Here is a 17,718-nt window from a genome sequence, read left to right on the forward strand (position 1 = left end):
TCTCATGTAACTTCCTCCTTTTCCAGTTTAACCCAGAATCTTAATACAGTTGATCATCCTTGGTAGGCACTCAATATGAAGAAACGAATGAAAGTTATTGACAGTTGGCCGTGTTGCCACTCTTTGTTTTGTGACACAATTTCAGGGTCGTCCTGGTTGGGATGATCTCCTCTCATTCCATGTTTATTTTTTGAGACGGAGTCTTGCTCTGTCGCCAGGCTGGAGTGCAGTGGCCTGATCTCAGCTCACTGCAAGCTCCGCCTCCCAGGTTCACGCCGTTCTCCTGCCTCAGCCTCCCGAGTAGCTGGGACTACAGGCGCCTGCCACCACGCTCAGCTAATTTTTTGTATTTTTAGTAGAGATGGGGTTTCAACATGTTAGCCAGGATGGTCTCGATCTCCTGACCTTGTGATCTGCCCGCCTCGGCGTCGCAAAGTGCTGGGATTACAGGTGTGAGCCCCGACGCCCGGCCCTGTGCTGCTAGTAGAGATGGCGTTTCACCATGTTGGTCAGGCTGGTCTCCGACCCCGGACTTCAGGTGATCCATCCGCCATGGCGTCTCAAAGTGCTGGGATTACAGGCGTGAGCCACCACGCCCAGCCTCATTGCATGTTAATTTTATTTATATTTAACCAAAATGTGGTTTTGATGGGAGGTTTGGTGACGCTCACCAAAAAATTAAAGTAGTTAACTAAATAAATACCTGAAACTTGGATGGATCCCACTTTTATAAAGCTGGTAGAAGCCATGCAACTACTCTTTATACAAATGCAGGTATGTCCCTTCACATAATTTTTACACTCAATTCCAGAAGGTTCAGATACCTTTGAAAGTCCTCCAGGGATCCTATGCTAAGCATTCTTGTCCTGGGTCGATTCCCAGGGCCTATGCAAAAGTGCTGAAATTAGCAAGTCTGTGTGATCCCTACCTTTACAAGCATGCACGTTTTAAAAATACAAATAGCACCATGTGCAAAATTGTAATTTCCGTCTGGGTAGCGCGTTTCAACTGAGGGTTGAAACCTTTTTGGAGTTTATAAAATAATTTTAGTGGTTTGTAGCGAATATTTCTAAAAAGTATATTGGAATAGGATAGAAAATAAACCAAGCTATTATGTGTGTGTACTGGGGTTGAGAAATAAAAATATGGGCCCCTGTTTAAGAAAAACTGATGTATGTGCTGCTTGTTTTACTATATATTTAGGGCAGTGGGAGCAATTTAAAGAAATGTTTGCTTTCTTTTTCATTATATGCTTTGACTTTGTTGGCGCTTTTTCTTCTTCATAAGTAGGGTCAAAGAGTTTAGTGGGCTTGCTAACATTTTATGTAATACATCCTACTGCCAATCATCATTTATCCACAGTTATTCTCAGGATACCTCCAATATCAGTGAGCTTAAATCTGCTGAATGTTCTGATTTTCTGTAATAGTAAAGCTTAAAAAAAAAAAATCCTAGCCAAGGATCAGTGTGACTGGCCACTAGTTAACAATTTCACATGGGAGACCTCTCCTCCTTAGCCTCACTTTTCTCATTTTTAAGTGAGAAATGGTCCTGATAATAATGATATTTTTCTCTCTGGATTGTTGGGAAGACTGAATGAGCTTTTATATGTGAAATTCATAGTATAATTTCTCCATAAACATTATTATTTTTAGTAGTAGTTATACTGTTTGTCTACTATGCAGGAATCACGTCTTAGACTCCCTTTAGGATTTCTGAGAATCTGTTAAGTTGTCCATTCTGACTGCATTAACTTAATGAATGGGCACTCTGGAGCATCTAGTAATATCTTTGTTTCAAAAGCATCTGTTTAATCTTTTTTTAAAAAGCGTGCTGGGCACAGTGGCTCATGCCTATAATCCCAGCACTTTGGGAGGCTTAGGCGGGTAGATTACGTGAGGTCAGGAGTTTGAGATCAGCCTGGACAACATGGTGAAACCCCATCTCTACTAAAAATACAAAAAATTAGCTGGGTGTGGAGGTGCATGCCTGTAAATCCCAGTTACCTGGGAGGCTGAGGCAGGAGAATCGGTTGAACCCTGGAGGCGGAGGTTGCAGTGAGCCGAGATCGCGCCACTGGATGCCAGCCTGGGCAACAGGGCAAGACTCTGTCTCAAAGAAAATGAAGCGTACTCTATTGAACTCCTGAATTTTTGTATAAATTATTTTGCCCCCACACATCATGAATGACATTAAAAGAACAATCTTTCTTTTCTCTATATTGTGAACCAACAGACTGTTCACCTACAAATGTTGCAAATGGTGATTATTTGGAACCCAGATAGGAACCTCCCAGAAGACTCAGAATAGCATTGAAACTCCACTGCAAGGATTTGTTATTAAAGTAAATGTAGTGGGAAAAAAACACACAAAGAGCTAAACAATTTTGCTGGTGTACTCCTCCCCACCCCCATCCCCCTCCAGAAGTACTTTTTGTAGGTATCATGTTGATTTTTAAGGAAAGAAACATACTGAATTTCCAGCATTATTAAGTATACTAAAAGCAAATGTCTGCTGCACATAAATGTATTCACATTCTTAGAAAAAAAAATTGTGCATGAAAACTTTGCTTCTGCACCACTCTGAGCAATTTGCAAGAAGAATGTTTGGGCTTGTCGTATCTTATTAAATAATATATAGGACACACTATGCACAGAAACATTCTTTTTGCACCGGGCATGTGAGTAGCTGCCATAATTGAAGGGTTGTGTGTGATGTGGGCTGGAGAAGATTGCCGAGCTATGTCTCAGAGGGCCTGACCTTTGTTAAAAATGATGCCCCCGGCACACATTTCTGTATCATAACCTACCTCTTTCATTCGTCTTTTTTACATATTTTCATATTTTTTTTCTTTTCTTCCCCTCATTCTGTCTGGCTATAAAAACTTTCCCTTAGAGAGAATGCAGTTACTGTATCTAGCAGAATCCTCCGGGAAAGGAGCATGAACTTAAGAGCAAGTGGACCTGTGTTGGAATTTCTACTCAGCTACTTTCGAGAACTTGGACAATATAGTTGACCTCTCCAAGCCTCAGTTTGCTCATTGTAAAGTGACCCTATTATTACGAATGGATTCAGTGAAAACACTTTCATTCGGATCAGGCTCAAATTTTTTTCCTTTTGGGCGTATGTATGTTTCTTAAGAAGAGAAATAATTAAAAAATCAAACAGTGAAATTTTTGATGAGGGAAAGTGTTTTGTGAACAAGGAGGGTCTTTTTTAGAACTCCTGAAATCTCATTATTTCTCATCTTCCCATGATCTGTAAGGGATCTGCCACTACAGGCTGCATATACTAATGACGCTAACTCACCTTTCATATTGTTTCCCTTCCAAGACCGGTATTATGTGCTTAACTCTCATAGCTCACCTGGGAGGGGGTCATTATTAGGAAGCTCATTTATGGATGAAAACCTGATGTTTAGTGTGTAAATCCCTTGTATTAGGGTTCTCTAGAGGGACAGAACTAATAGAGTAGATGTATATATGAAGGGAAGTTTATGGCAGCATTGACTCACACTGTCACAAGGTGAAGTCCCTCAATAGGCCATCTGCAAGCTGAGGAGCCAGGAAGCCAGGTCAAGTCCCCAAACCTCAAAAGTAGGGAAGCCAACGGTGCATCCTTCAGTCTGTGGCCGAAGGCCCAAGAGCCCCGGGCAAATCACTGGTGTAAGTCCAAGAGTCCAAAAGCTGAAGAACTTGGAGTCTGACGTTTGAGGGCAGGAAGCATCCAGCACAGGAGAAAGATGGAGGCCAGAGGACTCAGCCAGTCTAGTCTTTCCTTGTTCTTCTGCCTGCTTTGATTCTGGCTGTGCTGGCGGCTGATTAGATGGTGCCCCCCCCCCCAGATTGAGGGTGAGTCTGCCTCTCCCAGTCCACTGACTCAAATGTTAATCTCCTTTGGCAAACACCCTCACAGACGCACCCAGAACAATACTTTGCATCCTTCAATCCAATCAAGTTGACACTCAATATTAACTATCACATTTCTCATCGTCTTTCTGGCCGCAGAGGTTAAATTCTTAATCACTGCTCAGTCCATATGAAGAAGTGGGTACTAGAGACTTTTGTGGCAGTAAGTACCAGGCATAAATAGGCTGGTGAGGAGATGTAGAGAATCCTCTTCTCCCCCTGAATTCATAGACTGCTCATCACACACTTAATACGTTCCATTGTGGCAGGAATGGAGCTATTTTGGCATTTTTGCTTGAACCCAGGTGTGAGATGGTCTTCAGGAAATTATTTGGACAAGGGTGATGGTAAACCACCTTCCATTCTGTTTGGGCCATAATCCCTGGAACCCATGGTGGGCATATTTGAAATGATTTGACTTCAATGTTTAAAGCTTTAGTCTTTCATTGGGTAGTGTCTTAGAGAAAACAATTTCTTAGTAATATGAATTGTTCCCAAAGTGAAGTCCATCCTCTTTTTAGGAAACTGGCAGCCCAATCCAGGCTCTCCTGCCCACCCTTTGGAGGGTCTTCGTTCCCCTGAGTTAACAATTTTGACAATATTCCTCTTGCTATATTGACCTCCCCCCCCAAAAAAAAAAAAATTTCCTGGCGGCAGAGACATCAGGGAGAGGAATCAAGTTTCTTCTCCTTTGTTCTGGAAAGAGCTTATTGGCAGTTCATTATTTACATATCGTGAGAGAGTCCTGCCAGGCCAATGCAGGTGTTACTGACTTGCTAAGACAAGTTTGCGCTCTATTTTCTCTTAAGAAAAGTTGGAATGCGGCCCTTTGTCAGAGGATTGCATTGCGCGAGTCACTGAGCTAAATGTAAATATCTGAAAATGCAAATTATGCTTTCTGTAGAAATAAACATTTTGACATCCTGCCTTAAATAATTTTCCTCAATGACGGTTGTTAGTGCCATCCTTCTCTCATTTTCTCGTTGTGTAACCTTTCCTTTAGGGTTTTTGGCTATGCTAACAAGAGCACTTTTCTAACTTGTCTGCTTTGTCATTTTGGGGTCACCAAATTGGTAGTAGAAGGAAATGCAGTAGGTAGCGTTTTCCATCAGGGAGTAGTTACCTTCTGCATCTGAAAGGCAGCGAGTGACCTGGATTTTTAGGAATCAGGTGTGTCCAGGTTGTAAGTCTGTGAAATTAATTTAACTTCCATGGGGGTAAATGTCCCAGACTTTATTGGAGTGGTTTTGGTAGCTTTGTGACTACCTAGAAGATTCTCACAAAAGTTCTTTAACCCAAGGCCATTTTTCACCCAGACAGGCTGACTCCTGTAACGCACAACCCCAAATTTCAGTGGCTTCATGGATTTAGAGGTTTTCTTACTGCCTATGTCACAGGCCAAAGCTGGCTGGCTGTGGGAGGAGACTGCTTTCTGTCTCTCCATGTGGTCATACAGGGACCCAAGCTTCCTCTGTCTAGTTGGTTCTAAGCTCTCAGAATCCCCACCTGGCTTCTCTGCATTTGGTGTGCAGGGAATATTAGAGATAGAGCTTGGAGGCCCTCCAGGGAGGTGACTGGGGCAGCGTCTGGAAGTGGCCATCATTCCTTGCACCCACATTTCACTGGCCTGAACTCAGGCGTGTGGCCCCCACATAGCTGTGATGGGCCTGGAAATGTACATATCCTTACTTCCCAGGTAGAAAAGGAATTGATTTAGCATCTCTGCCACTGCTGAGTATTTAAACTTAGTCTTAAGGTAAAGTGTATCTAGTAGGAAGACGTTGGCTGTGCAATTTACTTCACTTGGTAGCTGGGTATTTGATTTGCATTTCTGGAGTTATTTTTGCCTTAGGTGGTTACGAGCTTCTCACAGATGGGAAAGGAGGGGATTTGGGTTTTTTACTTTTTAAAATGCTGCACTGGAGACTTTTCTTCTTTGCCTGATGAAGTCTTTATATCCAGCTCAGAGAGCCAGAATGAATGTCTGGTCACGCATGATGGATTTTAGTTGAAATCAGATTTGGGTTTTTCGTATAGTTTCTTGTAGGGATCTATGCTGACTTCAGAGATACCCTTAAGTTGGTCCTGAGTCTCGCACTGATCCTAGCTTTCCAGGGCTTGTAGACGGCATCTTCATTTTTTTTCATTTCTGAAGCATTCTCATGACTTTTCAGGAGGATGCCAACCAGACTCTCCAGCTGGGGACTCTAGAATTCTAGGTACATGACTCTTCCTGCTGAAATATTTTTTTCCCTCCAAGTTTGAAAGCTTTTCACCTTTGAAATAATTTTGCAGGACTTTTATTTTATTTATTTTTTCATTTATTTATTTAGTTTTGAGATGGAGTCTCACCCTGTCGCCCAGGATGGAGTGCAGTGGTGCGATCTTGGCTCACTGCAACCTCTGCCTCGGAGGTTCAAGTGATTCTCCCGCTGCGGCCTCCTGAGTGACTGAGATTACAGGTGCATGCCACCGCGCCTGGCTATTTTTTGTGTTTTTAGTAGAGACAGGGTTTTACCATGTTGGTCTGGCTGGTCTCGGACTCCTGACCACAGGTGATCTGCCCGCCTCTGCCTCCCAAAGTGCTGGGACTACAGGTTGTGCCACTGCACCTGGCCCAATTTTGGAAGACCTTTAAACCTTTCATTTGTTACTAGTCATCTTCGACAGAATATGTTAAATTACTCTAAATTGATCTTTAGTCAGTTTTCCCCTCCCACAGAATTGATTGGCATATCGTGCTGAGATGTGGTGAGGTGGAGGTCGTTGAGCTTGTAAGGCCTAGAATGGTGATGTTTTCAAGCTACTTGCATTTGCCTCCTATAGTTGCTTCATTTTTCATCCCCGTTTCCTCCTCTGCATCAGCACTAACTCCGCGCTGCTCCCCGCCGCCCCGCAACGCCCAGCCTTTAGTTTGCTGTAGGCTGTCAAACCAGATAACCAGGCTTGTTAAATTGAGAATCAATAGGCTGTACATAGGGACTACAACAGAATGACTCTCATTATCGACAGAATCAGGTTCAGACTCCTTGTCCTGGCGTCTGTGGGCCTCTGGCAGCTGGCTCATCTGGCCTTAGCTGGATGCATGAGTTACTGCAACTCTCCCACCGCCATCACACACACACTGCATCCCCTTCCCGAATCACACCAGATTATAATGGATATTATCAATGTCATCATAACAAATTACAACACATGTTTATTGAGTGTATACTATGTGCCAGGTCCTTTTATAGAGTATACTATAGTAAACATTACTGGAGACTGAAGCATTTAGAATATAGTAAATGTAGATTCGATTATGAAATGTTTAAAATAATTATATGTAATTAATGTATAATATAAACCATATGTTAGTGATTTAATAAGTATAGGTTAAATGTTAAATGTATAAAATATATAGGCATATAGAATATATGAAAACATTGAACCCTCCTCCCAAGGATGAGTTAGATAATGCCATTATGTTCCCTGTACAAATGAGGAAACGAGACAGAGGTTACCTAACTTGCCCAAGGTCACGCAGACTAACCATTGTGCAGCTTTTTGATTTTTGTTTTAAGAAGATGTCTCACTCCATCTCCCAGGCTGGAGTGCAGTGGCGAGATCTCAGCTCACTGCAACCTCCACCTCCTGGGCTCAAGCAATCCTCCCACTTCAGCCTCCTGAATAGCTGGATCTACAGGTGCACACCACCACACCCAACTAATTTTCGTAGTTTTAGTAGAGATGAGGTTTTGCCATGTTACCCAGGCTGGTCTGGAACCCTGACAGGGATTCCGATTTTGTTTCTCAAGCGATGTGCCTGCCTTGGCCTCCCAAAATGCTAGGATTACAGGTATGAGCTGCTGTACCCAGCCCATTGTGTAATATTGATTCTGATTGAAGTAACTTCGCTCTCTTCTCCCTATCCTTTTATTTCACTTAGGGAAAGCCTCTGTTTTTTATCACGTAAATTCAACTGAGATTCTCCATCTTCCTGTATGTAACCTTCCCTCCTCTCCAGTGTCTTCTTCCTGAACAGGATGGAGCCTGTGCTGTCTAATGAGATAATGTCCCATCTCCCCTTACCCCTCAGTTTTCTAGAGGCATCTGTTTGCAAGCCCCTCCTTGCTAGACTTGAGCTCCTTGAAGACAGAATCAGGACCTGGCAAAAGGGAAGACCTTTATTAAATGCTGGTGGAGTTGATCAGAATTAGATGATCGCGCCCACCTCCCCAGTTTCCAGATAGCAAAACCAAGGCCCAGTGTGATACTGTCACACAGTTCTCCGGGGTAGATCCGGGACTAGAACCCGTGTATTCAGAGTCTGTGACAGCATGGCCTTTGAAACAGAAGACCCGACAGGGATTCCGATTGCGTTCCTTAGTTCCGGCCGTGTTCTGGATGGTGTCCCGGGGCACTTGGATGCAGGAGGTGTTTCTGAGCCCTCCGTGTACTCAGAGGGTTGGTAATGGTCATAAGAGTGGCTTGGCATAAAAAGACAGAGCAAAACCCTGCATTTGCACAACCTGCTGGCTGAGGTTGTGGATACTCTGGTGAGGACAAGAAGAGCACATTAACCCATGTGGCTAAAGGGCCTTTTGTTTTTTCTAATAAGAAATTAGCAAATTTTGTACATTGTCATTAATTCTCACATTAGTAGACTAAGTGATGTGGTAATTTGTGCCTCATTTCATTATATCAGTTATCCACATCTGTTTCCACTTGTATATGTAACTAAGAATAAATCAACTGTCAGGTTTAAGATTTTTTTTTGTTTTGAAATTGCCACAAACTTCTAGAAAAGTCGGTGATGCAATACAGTATGATGAAGAATTTTATTTTCTGTAAATCATTTGAGAGTCCATGGTTCTTACCAAAGACATTAGTGTTTTTCAAGGCCACTGTTCTATACAACCACCATACAGGGGTCAGAGGCTGGCCCATTCCTGCCGGTCGGTCGGGGAGCTGGAAAACAGCGAAGGTTTCCAGCGGAGGATCACGCCTTGCATGTGATTGTCTCGTGTCTTTAGACTCCTTCCGTCAGGAACCATTGTGCAGTCTTTCCTGGACTTACGACCTTGATACTTTGGAAGAGTCCAGGCAAGTTGTTGTGTAGGATGCCCCTCAGTTTGGTTTGTCCAGATGTTTCCTCACGATTCACTCCACACTGGATCGTGGCATCACTGGCAGACACACCACAGGCCACGAAGGAGGGCGTCCTCCTCCTCTGTCTTCTCTGAGTGCTCCCAAAGTTGACCTGTCCCACTTCTGATGCTGCCGACTCATCTTGGCCACTTGGTTAAGACAGCATTGCCAGCCTTCCCGCTTGTGAAGTTACTCTTTTCCTCTTTGTCAAGGGAAGAAATGTTAGTAAATGTTTTGTGGTGGGATACTTTGAAATTAATGTAAGTCTCTTCTTTCTCATCAGACTTCCAATTTTATTTCTCTCTATATGGACTCACAGTTTCCTATTTTATTCAGTGGGTTATAATCTGCTAGTGGTATTATTCATTGATATATTTTTTAGAGACAGGGTGTTGTTCTGTCATCCAAGCTGGAGTGCAGTGGTGCAGTCAGAGCTCACCACAGCCTCAAACTCCTGGGCTCGAGCGATCCTCCTCCTTCAGCCTCTTCAGTAGCTGGGACTACAAGGGCATGTCGCCATGCCTGGCTTAGTTTTTAATTTTTTGTAGAAATGAGGTCTTGCTGGGTTACCAGGCCATTCTGTTATTTATTTTGATACTCAAATTGGCCCTGACTTGGCCTGTCAGTGTGCTTCTCTGTCTCATTGTGTCTCACCATCCTGTGCTCTGCCTGGCCTGTGAGGACCCTGGCGGTTCCTCCCCCAGGGGCCTTGCTTGCCCTTTGGGGCTTCTGACACCACCATGGCAGTCACCCCCCCGTGAGCAGACACTTCTGGCTCCAGTCACTGTGTTTTTTTTAAAAAAAGTGTATCTTCTGGTTAGGTTGGGTTAAATAAGCCATAGACATTTTTTTTTTTTTCTGGAGGTTTTAGGGAGAGTTGTTTTTGTGCCTAAATTGAAAATAATGAGGCCTGTTTAGAATTCATAAACTGGCACAGAAGGGTAGCTCTGCGCCTCCAGGCAAATGCTCATACGAATTATTAAAAGACTCAGGAGGGGTTCGGTTATGTTAAAACCCCAGTTTGAAAATGTCGTAATCACTTTTCTCTCAGCACCTGGGTGTTGATAAAATTTCCAGGGAGCTAGGGGCGCAGCTTTTTAAAGAGCGGTGTGGATGAGAGAGAAGAAGGTGAGCCCCCGTGAGGGGCAGCTGTCAGTGGAACCTTTGGGGATTGTTTTAAAATTCTCATCAAAGGTCCTGTAAGGAAGGAAAAAAGCTGAGAACTGTTTTTCTTTTTTTCATAGTTAATGTCCATTGCTCCTTCCCTAATCCATTTGCCAGCCCCTTGCTGCTGAATCCTACCATCCAGCCTTTTTGGCCAGTTGTAGAACCAATCGCTCATTCAGTATCACCTAATTTCCTATATGGTTTATTCTCATTTATCACACGGAAAGTAATCAGTGAAAACTCTTGGCTCCAAATTTAATTTAAAACATTGTTTATAGATAGATTTTTTAAAAAATCAGCAGTTTAGTGGAGTGAGGTCCTAATGGACACTTCCAGATGCACATCTTTGTTGAGAAAAATATTTTAAATTTTTACCATTTATTTTATAAATCTTGTCTCTTTGTCTCTTGCACACATATACAATTACTACAAAGCAGTGTGATGAAAGGTACTTATTGGAGACAGGAGTTGGGTGAATTAGAAATTCAGTAGGCTGGGTGTGGTGGCTCACACCTATAATCCCAGCACTTTTGGAGGCCGAGGTGGGTGGATCATTTGACATCAGGAGTTCAAGACCATCCTGGCCAACATGGTGAAACCCCATCTCTACTAAAAATACAAAAATTAGCCAGGCATGGTGGCGGGCACCTGTACTCCCAGCTATTTGGGAGGCTGAGGCACGAGAATCACTTAAACCCAGGAGGCGGAGGTTGCAGTGAGCTGAGATCGCGCCACTGCACTCCAGCCTGGGCAATAGAGTGAGATTCGCTCTCAAAAAATAAAAAATATTAAAAATTCAAGACATACCAATGATACAATATTCTAATCTGTTGTCAGGATTTACTAAGACTGAAAAATTCTTTTTGTCTTACTGAATTTTCAGCAACCACAACCACATTTCTAAAAGAATCTCAACCATGTTTGTATTTTAGCACGGTACTCTTACCTGTGTCACACGATACCTGTTTGGTTGAATGGAATTGAACTGGGCTCCTAGTTTTGAGACTGTAAGATGGATTTCTTAAAAGCAGCTTTTCCTAATAGCTTCCAATGAATAAAGAGTATTTGAAAACTTCAGACTGGGATTTAATCTGTGTATCTTGATTCCCTTTTGACAAAAGCTTCCAAGATTATTTTGTCTTTTACTTTGTAATTTTATTTTCTTCCTTCTCTTCGTTTTCTTTCCCTTTAACTACATATTTGCATAGTTGCTATATTTACCATTTATTAATGCCTTTGGTACTAACTTAGATAGGAAACCTTTAAGTTGGCCTGGAGTTTCTGAGAAAACTGGAAAAAGGACTTTTTCTTTGCTAGAGGAGTAAATGAAGTATATGAACATGTGTGTAGCTCTCACAGCCAAATGAAGGCCAGAGCTCTCAGAAGCCCCACCAAGCCAGCATCTTCCATTTCGTTGCTTTTGGAAAGTAGAACCTTGGGACAGAGCTATGTCGTATTCATCTGTCTCATTTGCTTTTGCTTTTTCTTTTCTCTCTCTCTTTTTTTTTTTGAGATGGCGTCTCACTCTGTCGCCCTTGCTGGAGTGCAGCAGTGCGATCTTGGCTCACTGCAAGCTCTGCCTCCAGGGTTCAAGCAATTCTACTGCCTCAGCCTCCCGAGTAGCTGGGATTACAGGTGCATGCCACCACGCCTGGCTAATTTTTGTATTTTTAGTAGAGACAAGGTTTCACTATTTTGGCCAGGCTGAACTCCTGACCTCAGGTGACTCACCCGCCTCAGCCTCCCAAAGTGCTGAGTTTACAGGTGTGAACCACTGCGCCGGACCACTTTTTGTTTTCTTTTGGTGGTTTTTTTCCCTAAGGGTGTTTTTTTAAAGGTCTAGTTCTTTTTTGTTTTGATAATTATAAATCACTTTGATGCTAATTATAATGAAGACAATGCTGCCTTGTAAGCCAGAAGATTTAAATTCAAAAGTTACTTAAATATCACAACATTACAAGAAAAAAAATAAACCAATTCTTTGTGTTCAGTTTCCTAATGGGATGCCATCAATAAGCTGAAATACAGCCCCTGGAAATCAGTCAGCCACTCCTACCCACATCCTATTGGCCTTATTCATTTAAAATGAGTTAATGAATCCGCCAGATCTGTGAATGACAGAGATTGTGCTAAATTAATGCTGATTCTTTGTGTGTGTTGGAAACCTCTGTAAAGCGCCTTTTCTTTCTTAGAGTAGGTAACCCAGTACAGTAGTTGTGAAACTGAATAATTAAAACTTTGGCTTCTCTTAGGAAAATAAGAGTTCCTAGTCATAGGTGTCCTATGGGAATTTTTTTTTTTTAATGTCCTGTTCCTTAATGCTGCAAATTATCAGCATTTATAAAGTAACTGATTTTATACCTCTCTTTTATTACTGTGACTGTGGCAGAACAATGTCTTCTAGACTGTGTCTGTGTGAAGTTGTTAGAATGCTATCTTGTTCATTTTAGTGATGTGAAGATCACTACTAACAGCCTACACATCAGAGTTTGCCAGTTCAAATTCATCATGGCTGCAGCTGATTAAGAAGTTGATACGATTATTCTTTGCTAGTCTGTCTTACTAATGAAATTATATATTGGCCAGTAAAATGGGCCTCCCAATTGCTGTTTCAGGAGATTTTTAAAATCAAGGAACACCAGTTAGGAAAATAGCTCCAGAAAATATAGATAGATTTTATTTTTATTAAAATGGCAGTCTACATCATAATTGTCTTTTCCTGAGACTGTCTTTACCAGAATCTGTGTGAAATAATTAATCTTTTTCTACAGAAAGCAGTGAAAGCGGTCTAGTCTCCTTGAAAAGAAAATCTCTTGGATGTTTAGGAAGGCAGACTTGGCCATGATGCGGCATCCTGGCTTTTGTGGTGTAGTGCTGTGTGTTTGGAGTTAGTATGAAAACATGGATTACACCAAGTGGAAGAAATGTCTTCTTGCCCAGCTCATTCTTAGAACTTGAACAACACAACAGCTTCCACTTTGGCAATTATGTTGTAGCACCAGAGCCTTTTACGTGGAAGACAACGAGGGCTTGCGGTATGTCAAAGACAGCATTAATATAGCATTAACGTGTTACTCTTGCATTGGAATCTGAAGGTCCTTAAGACTTCTTGGGTTTTGTTTTTAGGCAAAACAATGTGAAAACATTCAAGGTTGAAATGTTGCATTTGAAGTTATGATAGTTAAATATATTCATATTACCAAGACTATTATACTGGAAGTGGTTTCTTTTTGTGTTACAAAGGTTTAATTTTACATAAGGCAATTAGTTACTTAATGTGATTTTTAACCCTTAAAAAAGTGGAGATGTATACATTTGTTCACAATGCCATGAAAACATTTTCTTTCTCCTGAGGAAAAGTGAATTTCTTATCACAATATCAGGCTAGCCCTGTAATTTAAATTAGAATGCAATTTTGGAGAAACAAAAGGTAATTTAAAATTGATTATGGATAGCATTGCAGGCTATTTACATCTCCATTTTATATATGTTTTATATATACACATATATACACACACATATATACACACACTTATATATATTATCTCTCTATATATATTATTTATTTATTTATTTATTTATTTTTTGAGACGGAGTTTCACTCTTGTTGCCCAGGCTGGAGTGCAATGGCGTGATCTCAGCTCACTGCAACCTCTGCCTCCCGGGTTCAAGCAATTCTCCTGCCTTGGCCTCCCGAGTAGCTGGGATTACAGGTGTGTGCCACCATGCTCAGCTAATTTTTGTATTTTTAGTAGAGGGGGTGTCACCATGCTGGCCAGGCTTGTCTCGAACTCCTAACCTCAGGTGATCTACTCTCCTCTGCCTCCCAAAGTGGTGGGATCACAGGCGTGAGCCACTGCGCCGTAATTTACCTAGAATGTGATTCCTGTCTGGTCTTATTTTTATGCTGTAGAATCCCAATGGTGTATTTTTTTAATACCCTCATCTATCTTCCATAGTTATGGGCTGCTTATTAAGAGAATCTAGAGAAGAATGAGAAATTGAACCCAGAGTTTTTATTGTAGAATTTTAAATCCCACTGTATTAATCTAGTTCTTAGGAATTAGGCATTCTAGAAACAGGCCACTGGCTTCCTGGCCTGTTGTGGTCTGGGTCCTTCCAGGAGAACTCATGAGGATAGCACATCTGTATTCGAGCTGATACAACTTCCATCTCGCCCCTGTCCTAAGGACTGGGAATATTTGTAATAGCTGTTGTGTATGGTTGTTAACAAAAAGTGATCACATCTTATAATCTCACTCGGCTCCAAAATTCACAATGCAGTTTCATCGTTACTGTTATTTTCAAACATAACTGGGGGTTGTCTACTATAAGCCGTATTTTTTGGTGCTGGCTTTCTTGAGTCAACTTAGCAGCAAATACATTTTACTACTGGCACCTGCTACCATGAGATAGCTGGAATTTGATTATGCCTCAAAGGTGTGACTTTAAACATCTAAATATTATAGAGTTAGTATTTTACCATATCTATGTTTGGTAAATCTGATTTGCTTTGTGCCTTTCTGATAAGTTCTGGAGCAATAAATAATGTTTGCCATTGACAATGTTCTTTCCAAGATCCTTACATTTTTGCTTCTATTCATCTTTAGTCAACAACGGTTGCTTATGTTTAGAAGATGAGCTGTCTGTGACTTTAATGTTGAGCAACAATAATCTTTTGCAGAAAATGTGGTAAAGACATGAAGAAGCTAGAGAATTAGTGTATTATTACTTTGCAAGGCAGTAGTCCTTTGCATTGTCACTTCTTATCCTTGACGTTTATCATTGACGAGGGGTTCAGGATGCCCCTACCTCTGTTCTATGTTGTGCCTTCCTCTGGCCATGAAAGAGTTTGTGTGTTTTCATTGTAATCAAGAAGGAATGAGATTCTATGAATTCAGGCACTAATTTCAGAGAGCGTTTTTCATACTTGTTTATTTTTTGAAAAATCCCAGTGATTATGGCTCATGCCATTCTTGCATTGCTATAAAGAAATACCTAAGACTTGGTAATTTATAAAGAAAAGTTTAATTGACTCACGGGTCTGTATAGGAAGCATGATGCTGACATCTGCTTCTGGGGAGACCTTAGAAAACTTCCATTCATGGCAGAGGGTGAAGTCAGAGGAGCAGGAGCAAGACACCAAGTGGGGAGGCGCTGCACGGTTTTAAATGAACAGATCTCACAGGAACTCACTCAATCACAAGGACAGTACCAAGGGGGGGTTGGTACTAACCCATTCCGTCATGTCCACCAGGCCCCACCTCCAACGTTGGGAATGACATTTCAATATGAGATTTGGGCAAGGACAATATCCAAGCTCTATCAGCCCAGGAGACTGGAGATTATGATAGCCAATCAATATGCAGATGTAAGGAAAGATCCCACTTTTTTTTTTTTTTTTTCCAGGCTGCCATTTATTGATCACTTTTGTGTCTCAGGCAGTGGGCTGTGATTCCAACAGTTTGTTCCGTGTACTCTTATTATTCCCATTTTACCAGTGAGGAAACCGAGGCTTGGTGATGTGAAGTGACTTTCCACTGTCATTTGGGCATCAAGCAGCAGTGGCAAAATCCCCGCCGCTTCTGTCTGGCTCTGAAGTCCATTCCCCAAGCACGAATCCCTTACTCCCTACCACTTAATGGCGAACGTCGTGCCGTGGGACTTGAGACTGCTTTCGTCTGGGAACAGTCCCTATTTTAACTAATGCTGTTGCATCTCTTTCACAGTTGCTCAAGACCCGTTCATTATCTGTTTCAGATTTCAAGATTAATAATTAACCCGTAAGGGCTTTTCTATTGTGTCAAGTTCAAACAAAATAAGCTGACAAACTCCATTATAAACTGAACATACGTAACAAACAGTGCAAGCCCCAACAAGAAATAACAGTTGATAGGTTTAGTGTTTTCTCCACTGAAGCCTGGGCCAGTGTCAGCAGTTAATTGCCTTCTCAGAAATGTCATGGAAAGGAGAGGGTGGCGACGTGGTAGCATGGCCAGGTTTACAACTTAAAAAGGAGGGCTGTGAAAAGCATAGGGAGGGACATTTATTTTTAATTGAATCCCAGAAGAAGCTATTGAAGTCTTTTCAATAATTAAATATGCCTATCATATTATAGATCATTTTTGAACAATTTGTTGCGTTGTCTTAAAGGTTTATGGATGCACTGTGTTCAAAACAAAGCAAGACAAGAAACCCATGATTAGAAATGTTGGTCTGTGGTTGTTGATGTTTTTGTTTCAATTAGTGTGAAGACACTGCTAATGAGGTATATTAAACTCCAGATCTAAGTATTGTTGTTGAACCTGTGTTCCTGTTCGCCCTACGCCTCCCTCCTCCGATAACATTTGTTTAACACAGAGTGATATATTTGCTTCTTTCTCTGACTCATTTGTAGCAGGCCTGTGAAGAGGGATTTGAGGTGGGGAGGATATATACCATTATACTTCCCATGGCCCAGTTTCTCTCTTTCTCTCTCTCTCTCATTGTTTTTCTCTCTCTCTCTCTCTGTTTCACACACACACACGAACCCTCAATTGGATCAGATCTGATCCATGCTTGGTGAGTAAGAACTACAGGAGCCAAGGATGACGTCTGTCAGGTTAGTTATTACCTTCTTCATGGCCTATTGTGTGCGGTACTTTTATGGTTGTTGGAAAGTTTTAAATGAGGGAAGATAGACAATGAGAGAGGGAAGAATACCAGATGGGAGTAGAGCTGACCAGGCATGACATTGATATTTGGAAATGTCAATTAAGTAAACACCTTGATCACTTGATTATTGCAAGTAGACAGAATCTGTAGGAATAGAACTGAGCACATTTCATTAAGATTATTCCCACGGTAGTCACCGTGACACACTAACTCTTTCACAGGTTTTCAATAGACAGTTTACAAAATCAGTTTTCATGATTAAGAATGTTTAGGAAAAACTAGGTTATATAAAGTGAAATCCATTTCTTTACTGTTGGAGTTGGAGTTCCCAGCTTTGGCCGTAGAATGCATATTTCTTGGAGCACCTGGTGACATTCCTGTATTTCTACAGAAATATGCACAGCTATTGGAAGGCAGTGTGGAGGAGTGAAAGGGGCACTGCAGGTTTGGAAGGAAGCCCACCTGGGTTCTGATGACAGTCAAGCCACTCCATCCGCTCAGCTGTGGACAGGCCACTTACATAGAAATGGGTGTAAGAGTAAGTCACGTATCCTCCTCCAGGTGGCTGTGATGATTAAATTATCTAATGTACATAGAAGCCTTTTTCAAATTACGAAGCACCCTGCAAATAGTAGTTATTATTATACCCTCTAATTTTTTTGTTACCATAGTATATGTATCGTTATACTTGGGCAGTTGGCATTCCTTTTGAGCACCAGGATAACCTGTTAACTGTTCATCATAAAGAATTTCATTAAGTTGCACCCCTCCCTCTTCATAGCCCTCTGAGTTCATCGTATGGCACTTAACTCTTGAGCATTATATTGTATTTTTGGGGTGCCAAAACCCTAACGTAAAA

General features: G+C 41.6%; 1 protein-coding gene across 2 annotated transcripts in view; it reads left to right on the forward strand.

Annotated features, from left to right (window-relative positions):
* TIAM1 (T-cell lymphoma invasion and metastasis 1) overlaps window positions 1–17,718 on the forward strand; it is a 364,694-nt gene that overhangs the window by 147,057 nt on the left and 199,919 nt on the right. The gene's annotated exons all lie outside the window — the stretch shown is intronic.

The sequence above is a fragment of the Mandrillus leucophaeus genome, unplaced genomic scaffold, assembly GCF_000951045.1.
Source record: "Mandrillus leucophaeus isolate KB7577 unplaced genomic scaffold, Mleu.le_1.0 Scaffold345, whole genome shotgun sequence".
Taxonomy (NCBI): Eukaryota; Metazoa; Chordata; class Mammalia; order Primates; family Cercopithecidae; genus Mandrillus; species Mandrillus leucophaeus.